This window comes from Lactuca serriola, chromosome 8, assembly GCF_051521515.1.
Source record: "Lactuca serriola cultivar US96UC23 chromosome 8, Lser_US96UC23_V15, whole genome shotgun sequence".
In the NCBI taxonomy this organism is placed as follows: domain Eukaryota; kingdom Viridiplantae; phylum Streptophyta; class Magnoliopsida; order Asterales; family Asteraceae; genus Lactuca; species Lactuca serriola.
The window spans coordinates 259,036,639-259,058,555 of record NC_136415.1 but is presented as its reverse complement, the minus strand read 5'-3'; the positions used below and the strand labels follow the sequence as shown (position 1 = coordinate 259,058,555).

At 34.8% G+C, this 21,917-nt stretch overlaps 1 pseudogene; it reads right to left on the bottom strand.

The window, feature by feature from the left end:
* Window positions 1–222: 222 nt before the first annotated feature.
* LOC145068053 (putative glycerol-3-phosphate transporter 4 pseudogene) lies at window positions 223–3,434 on the bottom strand (annotated as a pseudogene).
* Window positions 3,435–21,917: the final 18,483 nt, after the last annotated feature.

Below are 21,917 nucleotides of genomic sequence, written 5' to 3'. Positions count from 1 at the left end.
ACAAGAATGAATCAAAATATGTCGAATGCTTTAATAGATTCAGGCCTCAGCAGAGCTCGACTAAGAACTTCCGCTGTAGAGGCTATTTAGGGTTACAAAAGATCAAAGGTTAAATCTGCTCCAAAAAAAACGTTACGTACTAGGATACATGCAAGCACCTATAAATACAAAACCCTATAAAATAACTCTCGGATGGACAGGCCCATACCGGAGTCTAAATGGACTAACTACCGAGCCCAAGACGCAACACCTTTTGGACCTAACAATACTCTATATCACATATTTCACACCACCAACACATTTAATTCATACAAAACCTAAACTCTTATATTTCAAAAATGAATCCAAACAACCATCCCTCCAATTTCTACCCATGATTTGGTTGAAACAATCGCGTGCAAATCTTCGTCGTCTAGATCTGTTGGTTTACCGATCGCAACTTGATCCCTCTCAGACTTCGCCCCAAACCAAACCCTAACAATTTACTACCAACAAATACCACAACATTATTAATCATGCAATCCCTTAGGCTAACCAGGTTACAAAATTTTCCCCTCTCTCCGAATACATTCTGGGAAGAAAACGCCTAACACCAGAAGTCAAATGTTTTTGGGAAATCCAACCTAATCCTGAATTGGTAGTCGAACCCAAATTTCTTTAGGCACCAATCATCAACATCGCGAATACCGCATCCTACCATTTTGTAGAAAGAAATCCAGTCAAAGTCGCCCCGATAGAACCGGTGCCATCAATAATAGCGGTCACGGTTGCCAAGGCCCATGAATCGCTGTTCAAAGAACTATGTGTCCCGAGATCGGTTGAAATCGCGGTGGTGATCAAGGAATAAGGCACGTTTATAAATAGGCCCGTAATTATCACCAGGATAATTTTCATGGTACTCGAGATGTTTCCATAAGTTCTATATAGAAGCATTGTTGGGATGGCGGCATACATAAAAGTTGCGGCAGTGGTGGACGCGCCTTGAGTCTATCAGAAATATATCCAACTAAAATTCCACCGAAGATTCCCCTGACATTGATTAAATTGGACATGTTTCCGGCCGATTTTACTGATAAACACTCTCCACCGATCTCTACAACCTCAAAGGGTGATTTTAAATAGTTAAAATGAACCCAAAAGAGGTAAATACATAACGAAAAGCTGTAGTTATGTGCAAACTTTGAAAATTGATCATCATCAAAGAATTATAATAATAACTCCATGCAGATTGTACTATGTTTGGTGTGTATCAACTCACAAGACTGACCTGAACCAATGTCATTGGGAACAAAAATTGCAACTTTTTGTCCCATCCAAAAAGGTGGAAAAAGTCGGGACATTCACCGGCTCTTGATCTCTTGTTATTACAAAAGATATAAATGCCCCTTCTAACTGTGATCACCAAGAAAACAACTTAAAAAGCCTATCTAACGCTGTCAGATAATCAATTATATAAAGCTAGAGCTATTTAGTAATTTCATATTTATATCAATAATCAGTTTACTGCAACTACAATTGTCTAATTTTTATGAATTTGATTATTTTGACCCTAAATAATGAAATTATCATAAGCATAATCAGTTTATGCACACACAAAAAACTATTGATGCAACTTCAAATCATAACAGTCAATTTAAATGTCATCTAGACAATGCCTAACAACAAATAGCAATTCCATTCTACCGCCCTTATAAGATCTTTTCACGCCATTTGTGCATTATAGATTTACAAATTAAACTATACTTTAAATTACATTAGCTACATAGAAAATTCATATACATTCTAAGAAAATTTGTAAATGACATCTTTTTATAATGGTGTTACTTTTTAACTAAACCAACATAACACAGTAAGTTGTATGTCTATTTTGTGCAAGGGCTAAATGGAAGAAGTATTGATTTGTTCCATACAATATCTTACTTCAAAATTGTAGCTTGATAAATCTATTCAATTATAGCAATGTTGGTAAAATACAAATTAAGCAAATTTTAGTAATATAATGTCCTAATTAGCCAAAAATGAAAGTATGATGCTAGAACTATAATGCCTTGATAAGAAAAATAATTGAAAGTGGGGTGCTAGTTTTGTACTTTGCAAAAAAAGCATGCAGAAAGTACCGTGTATGCAAAAAGTTTTGAGAAGAAAAGGCATAATAAAAACGGAATGACTCCGGGGATGAAACAAGCTCCAATATAACCGACGCCTCTTCGATTAACAGAATGAATGTGAAGAACAGGGGCCTCCTCATCAATTGATGTACCCTCTTCCTATATCATATTATCATCATGAATCGATCCTCTCGCATTTGGAGAAGAGTCACTTGGATCCAGTAAACCTACATCTTCTGGATAAGCAGCCAAGAACAAAAACACCATGACTCTGGCTGCCACGATAAAAGCTGCCAGAAGAATAAAGCACCACCCCCAACCATAATCTAAAACACTGGCCGCAAGAAGAGAACCGCTGATATTGCCCACAGATGTATGAGCATTCCAAATACCCATTATCAATCCCCTAAGCCTTTTACCAAACCAATTACCGATCACTGCCACCACCAATGGCCAACCAGTGGCTTGAAACAATTCGGCAACCATTTGCATCCCCAAAAAATACCAAAAATGATGAACATCCCAAAAGTAACCCATCCTGATTAATGCCACAAAGATTCCACTCCCGATCATCCCAGTTGTCAAGAACAATCGAAGATCCAAAGTATATCCTAAATGACCAGCAACATACATCCCTAATGAATAAATTGCTAGAAATGCAACCTCTATTTCCCCTTATTTTGAAGTGTCATATTTACCGTTAAATGGATCCCATCCATTATCCAAAAATAACATTCATTTTGGGGATGAAAAAGTCTCCCATCGGCCATGGCCACGGGGGAACGTTAGTATTGGAGTTGGAGTGATTGCCATGGCGAGGAGGATCCAACACGCTTTTACAATGCTACTAGGTTTTCTCGATGCATGGTATGAAGTGTATGAAACAAATGTAACAAATAGGGTGAGATATCTATACGGTTTCAAACTCAAATCTTTCCCCTAATGCTTCTTATCACCAAAATCCCTGCTGGCATCCCTCTCGTTCTTATCGCTAAAATAATAGATCTTAATCAGTCTGTGCCTAAAGAAGTAGAGGAAGAACGTTCAAACATGGAGAAAATTTTTCCACAAATCAAATTAGTTGAATATGGAAGGCGAGGAATTTGTGCGTGTGTGAGTGAGTATGTGATAGGGGAGATTGAGAGCTTTTGGCGCAGAGGAAGTGGCCATGAAGTTGGGGGAGGGCAATGGACACATGGCGTTTAACCGTGAATTCGGTTTCTCTTTCCCTAATATTTGCCAAATGACCCATCTTCTTCCTTTCTCACTCCATTCAATGAAAGCAATCGAGAGACACCAAGCGACGATTGTGGATAGTGGTGGCATCCTTCTCTTTTCTAGCCCTAAATTTTTGTTTGTGGAACGCTGTAATTAGAAGTATCAAATGTACACCACTAGTCATTGGCAGAGAACCTGCTCTCTAACACTATCAGTTCCAACAATCTGGATCATTATTCCAAAATATAAACTACAAAAAGGTTGTAAATTAGGAATGAGTAAGGGGTTTGAATTTGTTTAATTAATGACTTTATTTTTATTATAATTCAGCTTTCATCTGGTTTGCTTCTGTCTTATCCTCATAAGTTGATCCATCATACTTTACTCTTTCGGCTTTGAATCTGATAACTCTGCACACACACTCTTTCTTTAACTGTGAATTCGCTTTAAGTTGTGAAAATTTTAAATGATTTTCAAAGAACCTAGGATAGGATGTTGGCCGTATTGCTTTGGAAGTTTTCTCACCTCACGCTTCGATGCAGACACTTGGGTTTGAAACATGATGCTCTGTTAGGGAGGAGGGAGTCGTTCCATTGAACCCACCGAACCCATTGAACCCACTGCCACATCAGCTTTTCTCTTTGATTTTTATTCATCTTTTCGAACCCACAACACACGGAAATCCTATCTTTTTCAACCCACTCAACCCACTCAATTAAAAAAAATACTAAACAACTAAGGTAAAAGTCTTAAAACATATGGTACAAGAGAAAATGACAGAGAGAAAGTAGAGAGAGAGAGGATGAAATGGGTTCGTGAAACCAATTAAACAACTCGTCGAAGAGGGAGTGGTACCCGCGGTAACTCTATTGCTAATTAAGATTTTACCTTGATTATTTTGTATATATATTTTTTTTAATTAAGTGGGTTGAGTGGGTTGAGAAAGATAGGATTTCCGTGTGTTGTGGGTTCGGAAAGATGAAGAAAAATCAAAGAGAAATGCTGATGGGTTCAGTGGGTTCGGTGGGTTCAATGGGAATGACTCCCTCCTCCCTTAGTACGATTTTGCTGAAAAAGGATTGGTAGGATGGTGAATCTAGGGGGAAATCATGGAATACCACGTTGTAATTGATGAATTTATGCGGTAGATAATAAAGATTAATTGTCTGAATACGACCCGTGGGGCCGGATGGGACCAGACCGGATTATCATATTAATGGGCCGGTTTTCGAGTTTGGTTTTTATCAATAATTAGGTTTCGGGTTTAAACCAGATCGTACCCGAATTAAAGGATTTAACCTGGATCGGACCAGAAAACCAAAAGTTATTATTATTTTTTTTATCGACAAACAGTAAGCAAGAATTACTAAAATAAAAAAATGTTGTCCGATTGGATTGATTCAGCCTCTCATGTGGATCACATTATAGTGTAAAATTTTTTGGTTTTGGCTTCTTCTTTTGATCGCATTACGGTGTAGTTTTTTTTTTCTCGAAAAACCAAAAGTAATTCCCTAATACAGTTTTTTTAATAAAAATAGTGCAGTTTTCTTAATAATGCAGTATTTTTTAATAATATAATGTTGTTAAGTGCATTATTTTTTATAAAAATAGTGCAATTCTGTTTTACAAAAATAGTGCGTTTATATATATAAACAGTGCATTTTTTTTAATAATAATAAAAATAGTGTAGTTTTTTTAATAACTTTTGTATTTGTTTTCGTACACCTCCTTTACACGTGTTCTAATTAGAGTCCCACATCGCAACATTGTATTCATCTTCCTTTACACGTGTTCTAATTAGAGTCCTGAACCTGGACCCGCTACACCCAAAGACAGTCCAGTTTTCAGGTAAGGTAATTCACGATTTTCGGTCTTCGGGCTGGTCCGGTCCGGGTTCAGCCCGTTGCTCTTCCCTACTGAAAAGTATTTTAAATGCAATTAGGTGAACATGGAACATTATAAATTATTTGATTTCCAAATGAGAATATGTACTTTTTTTAAATCTCCAAAAACAAAAGAATTGTCTCATGCATGTTTCGTGTCAGAATATAATATTTATTTTAAGAGGAGACAATTAATAAATTAACATTCTTGGTGATGGGAATGGGACAATTCACCTCTCTTTCATGCTCTTCAAGTCCCTTCTCTTTCTCTTTGGATACCATCACCATCACCATCTTGAGTAGCTATCATCTTTTATGCAAGTCTATTTGATCTTTGTTATACATGTTTGTTGTTGTGTTGAAGCTTGATATCTATTACTTTGTTTTAAACTCAACAAAATCAACTGTATTGCAGTGCACGATTTTGGGTGGGGATGTAAGGGTACGTTGGGGTGTGGATGTATGGATGTGGTGGGAGTGTGGGGTTTGTGTTAATTTTTTGAAGAAAAAAGGCTTATTTAAATTTAGCTATACTCTCCTTGATTTTACTTCCGCTACTTGTCGATCCTCTCCCCTCTCTTTGTATTTCAATCATTATGTCCAAAACAAACCCTATTGCTACATAAAAGGTTATTTGGAAAAGCAATTGTGACAACCCAAAAAATTTTAGCCGGTAAAGCACTGTTAAGCATAAAACGCGAAATTTCAATAGAATACTTTTTAGCCTTAGGTATCTAAATGAAAGTCGTAGATATCATTAAACCGTAAATGTACATAAAAAGAACGTCTAAATCTGACTTCGTATGAAAAAGTTACGGATTTTTAACGGACTTTTCTAGTCTCGGCCTGTTAAAAATATAATATTAAAAATAAATTCAAAATTATCCGACGGAGTCTCAACGAAAGATGTAGAGCATAATCTCACCTACGCGTCGATATAAAGAACATAAAAAATGGAACTCATATGCGATAGATATGGATTTATGAAGTTCGTGGCACAAACTTTGACATATGTCAGAGTTCACATCGTGACTACAGTGTTTACGACGTGAACAGGTTGATTGACATTTCCAGAGCAAGTGGACAGATGACGCATGCCATGAGTGAATCAGGACCAAACTCACGACGTGAGTTTCGAAATCTAGCCTATATATAGAAATCAAATCCTTCTGAATTTGGTTGCTGAAATCCATCCTCTCTCCTACTTCTACACACTATTAAGCCCCTATAAACCACCCAGAAGTCCCGTTAACACCCCTAGCACACGACGCAAATCCCGACGCCCCGAATCTCCCAAGAAACTAACTCCTTTCCAGTAGAAGTGCTGCCCGTGTGAAGCTCATTCTTCACCAGAAACCTACGGTTGCGTCAAGAAAGATCATTCCTAGAAACAAAACGCTACCCGATTCACTCTTACCAGGTGAGTTCACACCCCTAACTTATCTTTTAAATGATTTTATGGGGGGGGGGGGGGAATACAAGTAGAAAACCATATAGTTGTATAATCAATCACATGTGATTTATAACTATCAAAACAAGAGATTTCTTATACTTCAAACTGTGTTATCAAACAAACTAGTTCAAATCAATTCAATACGTTTGGGTAGCAAAGGTGTACAAAGATACTCAGTCATTCAAACAACATTACTAGTAAACAAGATAACAATAATGTGAAACCACTACTTCATGGCTTAGTAATATACTTGTTAGGTCACGTTTTGTAACCAGAGTCTCCTAGAAGGAGAGCATGAGTTTGTGTATAGATCTATACAAGATTGACACCCCACACCTTGCTGCTAGCTATAGTGGGACTTGTAAGTCTACGGGTGACAAATGTCACATCAGTTTCGGCGCCTTTAGGTCGTCGTGTTAAACACGTGTCATATCAGTATTGTTACAACCAACTCACATTTTAACCTTAATTAAGAAATTGGTTTTAAGGTAGTAAGTGCTTCAGTAATTACTTATACAATATTACAGTATACTTTCATATTCCCATTCCATTCATATTGTGATCTTCTCACATAAAAGGTAATGCAAACTATTTTCAAGTAAAGATAGTCTTAAACTTGGGAAAACTTACAAAAGACAAATAGTACAGTCGAGTCTTAGTACATTCATATAGAAAGTGGGCCTATAATTCTAACTTTATGATTCCTCGGTAGATACATCAGGGATATATATTAATCGGGTCCGACAGACAGTAGGATGTGTGCTTTCCGCTTCATTTCCTGTTCCTTATTTGGTTGTGAGCTTAGAGCAGATTCACCCAGTCTACTATCTATTCGATCTTTTATATATATATATATATATATATATATATATATATATATATATATATATTCCGTATACACCCAATAATCGTAAGGAGTACCAAGTATGGGCCAGGTCATAACATACAAATTAATATACTGTTTTCTAGTACAAAAACACACTTTGCAGATAGAACATTTAGTAGGCTAAACTAGAAACTCATCAGAAAAAGGGTTTAATCCATTTCATTAAACCAGTTTAACTTAAAGGACTGTTAGTGGTTAATTCTATAATACCTTAGTTTATACATTAGGGTTATATATAATTAATATTCGATAGGCAGTTGGATGTGCGTTTTCCGCCTGACTTCCTGTTCCTTGTTTGGTTGTGGGCTTAGGGCAGATTCACACAATTAACTATCCGTTCGATATTAGATTATATATAGCTAGTATAAACTAAGTGATTATAGAGGGAACTATTATGGCTACCATTTTTACTAAAGGAAATAAGTGTTTTTCTTAAAATAATGTTTCATCAAATAAAGGAACTATTACAGTTAACTCTGTAAGTACCAAAGGAATACGCCAGAGTTATATATAGTGAAGATCTAACAAACAATGGGATGCGTGACTTCCGCTTCATTCTCTGTTCCTTGTTTGGTTGTGGGCTTAAGGCAGATTCACACAATCGATTATTTGTTTACTCTAAATTGTATATTCTATCCATTTAGTACTCATAAAAGGAATTGTAGAGTCATTTTTACTTTCAATTATCACATCAGAAGATATAGAATTTTCAGAAGGAACATACGAACTTTTCTAAAAAGAACTTTCAGTTTACTTTACATCACTAAAATTCTTATGAACTCACCAGCTTAAATGCTGATATACTCTTTCAAAATAACTTGTATTCTCAGGAGAATAGTAGACAGGTACACACTTTGGGATTTAGAAGATGGAACATGGTAACTTCATGTCTTGTTTTGTTATTTACTTTTGGATTCAATCTTTTGTGAATCACATACTTTGTAAACACTTTTATATTAATGCAATGGTTTTTTGTTACTTTGATTACTATGATGCATGTGTTGTGATACTATACATGACGTCCTCCGCCCCCGAACGTTTCCGCCGTTCCGGTTTGGGGGTGTGACAGTAACAAATCTTAAACCAAAGAGTTTTTGGGAATTATCCTTGATTTAATTTGCATCTTATGTACTACTACTAGGTAGAGGTGTAATCCTTATGTTTTTGATTTTGCAATGGAGTTGTTCTGCTTCTATTACATGGTGTTTCTATAGAGTATTGGAATCTTGATTCTGAAACATTGCAACCTAATTTTTTATTAGGTCAAAAACAACATTATAAACCATCATGGACTCTAAGGTTATTGATCTTATTTATAATTAAAATGACCAAACCAATTTGGAATATTATTTTTCAGATTGACATAAATTTTAACGCTTGACATAGAGGAAGGGAGGTGCCAATTAATTAATTTGGTTCTTATAAAATCTAATGGTATTTTGTCATGTCACACTATAATTTTACACTAATGTTGTTGATTGTTTTATGTTGTAAAAAGAAGCAAACTATTCTTATCAATAAGAAGGAAGGTAAGGTGTGTGATATTTATTACTAAATGACCTTATAAGTTGAAAATGTCTCACAGATAGTGGTGGAGACTTGAAGTATATATTATGAACTTGTTATTCATTTTTGTTGGATCTTTCATCGACTTAAAAACCAGTTAAAATGCTTGCAAGTTGAGATCTTTGGCAGATCCATTCTTATCGCAAGTATATGTTATATGTGTTGGGTTTTATTGAAAACAAAATTATACAATGCAGAAAACAATTAACAATTAATTGGGTACATACATCCTATAAAATATTTATGTCATACACATTGATAGCAACATACAATGAACAACTAAACCTAGCATAACCCTAGTGTAATTTGAAATTACCAAGTATAAGTTACATACCTTTTGATTTGTTGTAGGTTGTGTTCGGCACAGAGTGTTTGGAAGTATTTGAGAGCTGCTAGCTTCTAGCATTGACAAAGCACTCTATTTTGAGCAGAAAGCCTCGTTTGGCACTCCAAGCTTCTAGCGTCTAGTTTAAACAAAATGCTTCAAATACAAATGCTACTTCACATAGTGTTTAACAAAACGCTACCAGCTACAAGCTACTGGTTACCAACTAGTTTTGCTAAACATGTCCGTAGTAAACAAATCACTTCAATCTCCTTGTAGTTTAGGTCTTTGAAAGCTTAGCACCAAAATGATGATGCCTTTAATGTCTCACACCCAAACCCTAGAACTAGAAGACAAAAGGAGAGGGGAGAGGAGCTTTTCGGCCAAGGTATCCTTGTGGGAAGAATATCAATGAATTTGAGGTCCCAAGGGGTCCTATTTATAGTTTAGGTAACTTAGGAACAAAGCAAGACTTGAATGATTAAATAATAGATTTAATCGCAATTCAAATCCCTGTAAAAGCTCCCAAAACCGTGTAGTGACCTAAGAACATGGTTTGGCATGCATAATTAAAGATTGCACAATGAACATGGTGATTTCGGTGTTCAAGAGATGTATTGAATATGTATGGTGATACAAAAAAAGGGATCTAGATCTAGTCTACATAAATAACACACACTTACACACTCACTTTTACACCTCTCAAGCACACCTCTACAAGTGGTATGAGCCCACTATATATAGATGTGTTTACATGTCTCTCTCTCACTCTCTAATACTCATTAGTCAAAAGGCTAATGCACCACATGCAAGTGGGTCTACAAGAGTCAAACCATCTACAAAGTCATACATGAAGAACTTTGCAACCCAACATTCTCCCCCTCAAAGTTAGGAATGAATGGCGCACTTCAAATCTTCCAAAATCAAGCAACTAAGCGGTTCGAGCCTCAAAGGTGACACATGTCGAAACAAACTTCAATCTTCAATTTTTCCATGATTCTTCAATTTGGGCTCTAGGATGTGAGACTATACAATCTAAGGATCAACGAATGATTAAGAGCTTCTCAAACTCCAAATAATCACCCTAAAGTTGAACATAAAAACACACCCCAAAAATCCTCAATAAAACCAAACCCATTTCGAATACATCATTTCCGAACTTCCAATTGCGTCATCTCATAGGCTTCAAAACTTCAAGATCACTTCGGTCTTCATATCCGCGTAATATGAAAAATTCAAGTTCGAATTTCCATATAAACTTCTCCCCCTTTTTATAATCGAAATTTTATTATAAAACTCCTAAGGAAAAAGAACGTGCTATATTCGGAATTTTTCGTGTCAAAGCTCCCCCTTAACATGTGGCATAATCTTTGTGCTTCAATTCGGAAAACCCAAAAAATATTCAATTTTTAGCTTCCTTCACGGATCGCCTTTGACAAAATTTCTCAAAAATGGGTAGAAATTGTCAATTTCAAAATTCTGTAGTGATCCGTTGCGCCCAAAACAGCAAAATATGCAAAACTCTCCCCCTTTTCCAAATCTGGGTAGAAAGCGTCAATTTGCATAAACTGCAGGGGCCTGAAATGTATTTTCTTCAATTTCTCAGCAAAAATAGTTCTTTTTCGAATTTGGGTACAAACTGCCAAACATTCGAAAGTTGCAGGGACTAATTTCGAAATTTCTTCTTTTTCATTCCATACGTACGAAACTAAACTTTTCGTACGAAAATTTGTATATACATACGAAGGTTTAGGGGTTGATTTCAAAAATTTTCCATTATTCTTCAAAACTAACGAAGACTAGGCCAATTCGTACGAAAGTTTTACATTGTGTCAAACCAACGAAACTTTAAGGGTCTTTTTCGAAACTTTGGATTTCTTCTTTCCAATTCGTACGAATCCTTCTTCTTCCCAATTATATACATATATTAAAACCCATCGTAGTTATGAACAATAAACTTTATCTGTTTCAGATTTTAACCACAATAATCTGTAGTAATTAACTTTTGTCCTTCAAATTCCTGTTTCAGATTTTAACCACAATAATACTTTGTAGTAATTGACTTTTTTCCTTCAAATTTCAACATATGTCTTCCCCGATCGTATACTCCCACCGATAACGCTTTTCATATGTTTCTCTAAAATCTTTGAACTTCATCCTTCTTCCTTTCCGACTGCCTTCCTTTGACATTTACGACTTCTTTTCCTCCACGAATTTTGGGTTTGAATTCCATCTCTTATGAGTCATAAGATATTTCAAATCCATTGTGTATATCTGATTCTTTGAATTACTACTTATTTCCTTTTCATATGTCTGTTAATTTATTAGTTCAATTGACTTTTTGTTGTGAAGAATACGAAGATGCAGCGAATTTAATTCCACCGGAGATGTCGTCGTCTACTATTTGGAGTTTTATTTTTGACAGTGGAACTTTGCATGGGTGGTGGATGTGCTGGAGAATTTTAATTCATGTGAAGCAAAATCGGGGAACCAACATAATGGTGACTGCGATGGAGGTAAGGAATTGTTCAATGAAGGTGAAATCAATGGTCTATTTTATCCTAGAACACTTACGCAGAACAATTTTCAAAGAAAATCATATGTTGATTACAATTTTCCATGAAAACACTTGAAAATTACTCTTGATTTTACAAATTCCTTATTAGATGTCTAATTGTTTACCCTGACTTTTGGTGTTGAAGACTTCGGTTCTTCATGTGAGCCCTAATACTTTACAATTTGTGGCTTTGTTGTTCATGATTTTGGGATTGGGCAGATAATTTGCTCTGTTGGTGTTCTTCATTCCGATGCTCTTCCACCACCATCGGATTTTTGTGGTTGTTATTATAGAAATTAGAAATTGAAGATTGTTTATTTGGTTATCGTACAAACCTGTCACACCCCAAAACCGAGAACGGCGGAATGCGTTCTGGAGTGGAGGACGTCATGTACAGTATCTTAACAATTGCATAATAGTAAAAGCAAGCGACAACAACCGTTGTATTAATATAGTAAATTTAATTACAAGCGTGTTCTGTATAGTTTTGATAGACACCAAAAGTATAACAAAATAAAAGATGAGTCTTGTATATGCTCCATCTTCACAAAAGCTGCACCAGTACCTGTCTATCTTTGACCTGAGGATACAAGTTATTTTGAAAACGAGTATCAGCATAAAGCTGGTGAGTTCATAAGAATTTAGAGTTGTTGCCTGTATAATAGTGTTTACAATCATGCAATATGAAAGCTGTAATTAATGTTTAAGAATAGTAGAAATCCCTAGAAAATCCTATATTTTCCAAAATTGGGCATTTGTAAGTTAAATCTTTCGAGTGTGTAAAAGTATTTCCATTGAAACCTTCAATTATAAAAATAGGGTAATAAATTTCATTCAAGTAACGTAAATAAGGAAAAGTATTGCTGGTTGGCTGTAGTAGTGTTGCAAACTTCAATTAGTAATATATGTTTATTTACTTCGGGAAGTTAGCTTAAACTTTAAGTCTTAGTGTGTTAAATTGAATATGGATGTGATCTCTCATGCAACCAACTGAGTGATAATAGAGGTTCCAATGACCTTCCCGGTCATACGTAGTGCAGCAACGTAGTGCCACCCCTGGGCCTAGTCGGCTCGGACTGTAGTTAACAGTCAGGATGTAATAGCGTCCGTCCTGTATAGATCTATACATGTAGTGTTGCTTTCCTTCCTGGAAGCTCTGGTTACATAGTATTTGCGCAGTAGAGTGTCGTATAGAGGGATAGTGAGTTATGCTCCGGATTAGTGTATTCTCTGGTATATTATAGTATAGTAACTTTTAATTTAGTGTATAGAGTATTCTCTTCATCGTGCATTAACTTGTAGTAGTAGTATTTATAATGGGTATCATAGTAATAGAGGTAACGAGCAGTAGTCTTAACTATACTTATTATAGTTAAATAGCGTGTGGGAATTGCAAGCCTTTGTTTCACAAAGGTATCGAGTAAGATGTAGAATTTCATATCTAACACAAATATATATGATATATAATTAAGAATTCAACGACAGTCGGATGGATAACGGTATACCCTAAGACCACAATCAAACAAGAACAGGAAATAAGGCGAGTTATCGGTCCTAAGTCCTTCAAGTCTTACTTATATAAATATATTGGTGTAGATATAGTTTAAAAGAAAAGTAATTTAAAAGCAGTTTGAAAATAATTTGATTACAATTTAACATAGAAAATGCGTTTAATGGTTATCTAAAACAGTTTTATTGACAAATTGCTAAAAGTATAGAAAACCCTTTTTGGTTGCAGGTTATAAATCACATATGATTTGATACTAAAACTTGTTGCATTTAACTTGTATCCCCCCTAAAACATGTAAAAACGTTTAAAAAGGTTAATTAAGGGGTATGAACTCACTTGTAGCGAGTAGATCGGGTGGAAGTGTCAGATGAGCGTTTGGTGCCAAGTAAAGACTTGAACACACTCTAAGACCCTGGTAACATATGAAGACATATGTTTACAAGTAATTAGTGATTAAGACACTAATTAAACACATATAGACATCCTAATACGAAGAAAAATTCTTTGGTTAGGTGCTAGGAAGCTATTAGGTTGAAATGGAAGAGTATAAGGCCTCACCATGGAGTTTACTCTTCTAATACTCACCTTAAGTGAGTTTACGGCTGAGGGACCACTTCCCCCATGAGTTTACGGCCGTAAAATCATGGGAGGAGTGTATTTGTGTGCTTTCAAGTCTCTTGCATCACTAGGAAGGGTTCCAAGGTAATTTCCAAGGCTTAATGGGTGTTTAGGGTTCAAAAGAGGCACTCCCTTGGAGTTTATGGTCCTAGGACCACTCCTTGGGAGTTTACGATCGTGAACCCCATGGTTTACGACTGTGAACTCTTGGATGCCTCTCATACTTCGATTTTGTGGTCCTTATTTTACTCCTAACAACTTCTTAGTAAAGGTCCAAGGCTAAATAGGGGTTTTAGGTCTTGATTTGCATAGTTTGAGGGAGTTTACGACCTAAGAATGTGCTTGGGCCGTAAACCCTCTTTCAAGCCTCTAAACATAAGATTAAATGTCTAAAACACTTCTATGGTATGTTCTAAGTTAGCCTCTAAGCCTAAGGAATAGATTTGGGGGCATTTTGGCACACTTTTAAGGGTTTACGGCCCTAGAATGTTCTTGGGCTGTAAACTCCTTACCCTTGGCCTTCTTGGATGATTTTCAAGCTAAAATGACCTGTATTGAGTAGTAGAACAATGTAGGGTAAGAGTACTTAAAGTTTGGAAACTAAAACTTGCGGATTTTGGAAGAAATCGAGCCTTGAAGAGAGAGAGTAGAGAGAGAGAGAGAGAGTGACTAGGGTAGTAAAAGATCCAAATGATGTCTACTCACCCTTATATAGGGGTTGGGTTTGTGGCCAGGTGGGAATCTACCAGATATTGACATTAAACAGGGTTTAAATTTTTACCCGATTAAATGGTCGTAATTAAAAACTTTTTCCAACTAAACGGGAGGGTAATTCACGTGTTTCTATTTATTTCATTACGACATTAATAACATAAAATAAAATAAAATAAAACATTTATTGATTTGTCTACCCCAAAATTAACGGAACTTTTATAAAATAGAATATTCTATTAACGGAAACGGGTTATAACGATGAAATAAATTTTGGGTTGTCACAAAACCAAACATCGAAAATGTGTAGGAACAATAGATTTTTCTTTTTTCAGACCTTCTAAGATCATAAACCCCACTTTTGAATTCAAAATTCAAGAGGATGTTGCATTCCTGATCTGCTTGAACGCAAATTGTATAATTATTTTTCAATCTCATGCGTCATTCATACAGGTAAGAATCCACATGACACTTAGATTTCTGTCAATTCACAGCAATAGACAACCATAGGACCAACAATCATATCTATGTAGAATTTCCAACAACAAAAAATTGCCCTAATTAATTTACTGTCACTAAATAAAGGCATCCAACTCGCATGGAAGAACATACACAAATTATTGAAGAATGATGGTCCATCGCCATTTTCTTAATGTTCGTTTGCATATCTATTATCTAATTCTTAGTTTTGATCCAAATATATACACATACAATGCTCTTTAACAACATATTGAGGGCTATTTTTGTCATTTTGTATAGGGTGATCAGGTTGTGCTTATTGAAATGCTATAGCGGGTTCTTTAACAACATATCTATCATCTAATTCTTAGTTTTCTGATCCAAATATATACACATACAATGTTCTTTATCAGCATATTGAGGGTTATTTTTATCATTTTGTATAGGGTGATGAGGTTGTGCTTATTGAAATGCTATAGCGGGTTGAGTCCAATTTAAATTCGACTTCAAGACAGTTGTTATTACACATGGACGCCACGGATGCTTCAAATGACAAAATGTTTCTTAGTTCTGCCACTTTATCGATCATCAACTTTTCCCAAGTGTGGTTATCTGTTCAATGACTTTATTCCACATTCCAAAATCATTAAATATTATTTCAAAATATATGTTACTCTCAATTGAAAACTTTAGTACATTTGGTCAACATCTTTTCTAATGGATTGGTGAAGTAAAAGATTAAAGACTATTATCACCCAGTGGAATCATGCTGTGATACCATCAAATAATTTTCTTTGAATTTGCTGATTTAATTTGCAAATTCCTTGAATTCAGTTATGAACAAAAGTTTTATTTTAGAGTTTAAAAAAATAAAAGGAGTGATTTCTTGATAAAAAGGAACAACAAAAGGAGTGATTTCTTGATCAAAAGCTTTAGTTATGAATGAAACATTACTATAATATTTACTTATGAACGAAATTTTACTATAATATTTACTTATTTTGTCGTTTCATATTGAACTTAGTTAGGATCTTTTTCGTTTGATAGACTTGAATGATGGAAGAAAGGAATGAGTCGCTAATATGTTTAGTTAGATTTCTGAAAAAAAAAATCTGAGTTATAATGCTGAATTTTTTTTACTGACTTTTGGTCATACAAGCTATTGTATATCCATTTAAGAGTGTTTAGGAACCAATTGCCTACTGTTTTATAATTTTTATTATATGTGACATTACATACTATTTATTGTGTTTAATGTCAAGTTTTGTGTTTGGTTTTCTGATTATTCAGATGCCGTAGAGAGTTAGGAATGCTAAACGGAGGATGAGCAAATCGGTGGTATGGGAACTTATCCCACATGGACAAAAAGTGAGACTTGTGGTGCTCTTATTGTTTTTTCTATAATGAAATTGGTTGGGAAACTCCAAGATGGAACTCCGTTTGTGAATAAAGGACACAGTACGACACCACTTCAGTTCAAGATAGATGAAGGTGAGTATCATTTTGGTGTTTAAAAAGAAAAATGAAAAACACGAGCTAACAATGACATGGTGTTGTTTTTCTTTAATGATACAACAAGTTATTGATGGACTTGATAGAAGTCTGAAGAAAGGTGAAGTTGCAGTGTTAACTATTCATCCAGAGTATGCATTTGGTTTAACTGAATCACATTAAGAATCATCAATTGTTCCTGCAATACCAACATGTATTATGATGTTGACTTGATTTCATTTGAAAATGTATGAAAATTAAAATTTTTTAATCTCTTTATACTTCTTGAAGAATTTGCAAGGATAAAATTGGTTTTAAGTTGTTACAGAAAAAGACATGTGAGAATTAAGTACACAATAAAATATCGAAACTTCAAGGAGAAAGAAAGAAGGGAACCACACAACAATTTACACAAATAGTTTTTTATTTTATTTTATTTATTTATTTTTTATTTTTTACTATTACTCTGACAGATTTAATGTGTCAATATATGATATTGATATAATTTAGAAAAGTGTTGTTCTTTAATAACATATAATGAAAAGGTAGATAGGATTCAAATGCAAAGAGTGATGTTAACAGGTATGTATGTTTTTTACTGTTGCTTTTGGTTATATCTTTCGAATTGATCATGATGATGGTGATGATTTGGTGTTAGTTTTTATTGTTGGTATTATAGGGTTTTGGTTGATGGTAGTTAATATATAGCTGCAACTCGATATACTGTAATTATTTTATACATGTATTATTATGTTAGTATATGTACAACTTATGTGTCTATTGACATGAATTCATTAGGTGTTGCACTCAAATCATATTATGAGTTATGAGTTAAATAGAAAAAATCCAACAAAAAAAACCGACCCGACCCGACCTGATCCGTCCCGTGGTTTACCACGGGTTCACTTACTAGTTTGTACGAGATTATATCAACACACAAAACTTCATCTTCTCATTTTCTTTCTCCTCTTCGTTCAATCAGAGCACCCTTCTTACGAAATCATTTCTCACCATATTAACGGAATTTTTTTAGTCCATTTTAACTAAAATGAAGGCATTCGAAGCCTCCGAATCTCGCTGAATCATTCATAATTACCCACTGAATCACCAGTTTGTTAATACAGGCCTTCTTCCCAATCAACAGATGACCATCGACTTACGAACCCAACCCCAAATTTTCATCTTCGATTCCAAACCCTTCAATCATTCGAAATCGAACCAACATAAGGAACCGATTCTCACAAACAACACTCGTAATCAAGCATTTGACCAGTTCGATTCGTCCCCAAACCATTGATCAACGAATCCTAATTTCAACATAGATTCGTCTTTTGCTAGTAAACCCAATTCATCAACATCGTTGATTCTTAACATCTCGTTCCTTTTCGTCATCAATCATCGACTATTGATAATCATCCAAATCCATCGCTAACACAGGGAACCTTAACACATAGTCATCGTCTTTTTGATATCAAAACATCGACTAACAGGTCTTCACTTTTTGAGTTTCATTCCAAAGCAAAGTCATTGATATCGATACATAGCCATCGTCCATTGTCGACATCGAACCCATTTTCCAAGTCGTTCCCAACTTTGATTCCAAATTGACTTCGAATCCTTGACCACTAAACTTGATTTCCAAGTTAAATCCATTCACTTCCTGTTTGACGTTCCAAACGACTCAAACAAGAACAACAAATCCAACTGATTTCGAAATTCACCTTCAAATTAAACTTGAATTCAACACACATAGCCTCAAAACAACCTTTATCTACCAACTTCTTCTATCAATTCATCGATTCATCTCATAAAAATCAAGTTTGACTTTCTTCTGTGTTTGACTTTTCGAAATCAAATGCAAATAAACACAAAATCGATGAATCTCTCAACAAATTTTCGATCAAAACGAGATTGCTTCACTGTTCTTTATCATATTTAACTGTTCTTGACAATATTGATCAAAATCAAAGATTCACTGTTCGATTTCTTAGCCAAAACTTGATCCTCATTGATTTAGAGATTGAAGACAAAAATAATAGAATCGATTCACAAGTTTACAAACAATCTCTAATCATCGGTTATTCAGAATCACCAAATCGATATCGGAACTCAAGAACATTTGATAACAAGGTAAGTCAAGAACGTACAAGTCGGCTATGCACATTATGATGAACGAACACAACTAGAATATATCACTCAGATTGAATAATTTGTTGGACTCCTTGTGATAAAATATCGAATCATGGGCTTAAAAGATTGGACATAAACAGCAACTAACATGTAATTGGGCTCAAAATTGATTTTTGTATAACAAAGAGTTCGAAAATGGATCAACGAACTGTGAATAGTAACCAGAACATTTGTTTAATTCATTTAGAATTAAATTCGGATTCCAATGACCAATTGAAAAACAATTTAAGAATCGAATCGACCAAAAAATAGGATTAGATTGGGCTTGATAAAAAAAAATTATTGGATCATCAATGGGGTTTTTCAAAAAGATTTGATCCAATGAGTCAAACGATCACAATTCAAAAACGCAACGCACGATTCAAATATTACGAGGGATCATAGAGAGAGACTCACCAAAATTTGTTCAAATTGCAACAAAAGTTTGCCAAACCGAGAATCGTTCTTCAAAAATCATCTTGATCTTGGAGACCCGCTCTAATACCAATTGTAGTAACATAAGAACATGGTTTGACATGCGGAATTAAAGATTGCACAATGAACATGATGATTTGGGTGTTCAAGAGATGTATTGAATATGTATGGTGTTACACACAAAGGGATCTAGATCTAGTCTACATAAATAACACACACTTACACACTCACGTTTACACTTCTCAAGCACACCTCTACAAGTGGTATGAACGCACTATATATATAGAGGTGTTTACATGTCTCTCTCTCACTCTCTAATACTCATTAGTCAAAAGGCTAATGTACCACATGCAAGTGGGTCTACAAGAGTCAAACCATCTACAAAGTCATACATGAAGAACTTTGCACCCCAACAAACCGTCCACCTTAATGGTCGGTTTAGAATCGCCTTTACTTGCTTAACTATAAAAAATTACAATTCAACCTTTGCACCTTTAATTAATTCTAGTTAACCCCAAATTAATTCCAGGTTAATTCTGGTTAATAATTAATTAATTCTAATTGATTTCTTATTATTTTAATAACCTTATAAATTAATAAATTAATTGTCTATTTCCAATTAATATATTACTCACATAATATATTAACAAATTATTTCCTCATAATTTCCAATTAGTTTATCAATTATATAATAATATAATAAATTATCCTCTCTCTATAGATGTCATTCTAACCAAGTTCTAGTTAATAGGGCAACCCAAAAAGGACTTTGCTTCTAATTACAAGAATATATCAATTTAGTTACTGACTTAGACACCTTAATCCAACAGCCTACCACTTGGATAAGTCTGTAACTACAATTGCAAGTATAGGCTTTGAACTAATCAACACTAAGTGCTTTCCAAAACCACTGTCGAACTCTGATTCGAATCAAACGTTGGCCCTAAAGATAAGTGATCAGTTATTCTTTCGTTCTACAAGATATCATATGGACATAAGACATGGATTAGAATAATCTTATAATCCAATATTCTATTTCTTGATTTCCTAATTTATGATGACTGAATTCAGATTACTTAATTGAAAATATCAATTTAGTCCGGGCTTGACCAAGTACTTCATATATCGGCAATAAATCATTGAGGGTCCCAAAGTTAATTAGAAATAGTGTTGTTTAATTAAAATTTAATCACAAATTAATTGAAATTAATTTGGGGATTAATTAGATTAGTTAAAAAAGGGAGGACTAAAGGTGACAATGTTTAAAAGTTGAACTTTGACCAATTCTTGAGCCTCCTAGGAAGGGGGGGGGGTGAAATTCTAGATGGTTATAGGGTTTCTAGATCTTTTCTTGGGCTCTAAGGAAACTTAGATGCCTTATGGGGGGTGAAAACAAAAGGGATAAGGCTTATCCAAGGAAACTGCCTTATCCTTAGCCTCTTTATCACCTATATAAACCCTCATAGGGGTTCACAATCTCGTTCATCCCTTCTACAAGAGGTAGAAGCAAAAATCCTTTTTCCTCTCCTCTCTCTTCTTGAGCCTCCAATTTGCTAGGGTTTGGGTGTGAGCAATTAGAGGCATGAGACTTCTAGTGCATGCTTTCTAAATCTAGATCAAGAAGTAACCATTGTTTATTTACTACGATAAACATAAGATAATTATTTTCTAATAACCTTTTAGTGTTTTCGAAAATAACATTGTACTTCTAGGGTTCTTGATATTCAATAGTTGTTTGCAAATCATAGTGAGAACATAGATCCTTTAGGTGCATGTGAACTTATGGTTTATGTTTTTCTGCAAAACATAGATTTTTTGTAACATATAAAACCCATCAATGCTTACATGTTAATAAGGAAGAAGTAGTCTTGTATCTTTCAACTTGAGGAAAACGTGACGTTAGGAGAGTCACAAGAGGAAGAGGAGGAAGAACTGAAGAAGCATGATGTCTAGTTCGACCATTCGACAATAAATCATCGAGGGTCCCAAAGTTAATTAGAAATAATGTTGTTTAATTAAAACTTAATCAGAAATTAATTAGAATTAATTTTGGGATTAATTGGATTAATTAAAAGTGGGAGGACTAAAGGTGACAATGTTCAAAAGTTGAACATTTACCAATTCTAGAATCTCCCTAGGAGGGGAGATGAAATTCTAGATGGTTATAGGGTTTCTAGAGGGTTTCTTGGGCTCTAAGGAAACTTGGATACCCTATGGGGGATGAAAGCAAAAGGGATAAGGCTTATCTAAGGAAACTGCCTTATCCTTAGCCTCTTTATCACCTATATAAACCCTCCTAAGGGTTCACAATTTCGTTCATCCCTTCTACAAGTGGTAGAAGCGAAAATCCTTTTTCCTCTCATCTCTCTTCTTGAGCCTCCAATTTGCTAGGGTTTGGGTGTGAGCAATTAGAGGCATGAGACTTCTAGTGCATGCTTTCTAAAGCTAGATCAAGAAGTAATCCTTGTTTATTTACTACGATAAACATAAGCTCATTATTTTCTAATAAACTTTTAGTGTTTTTGAAA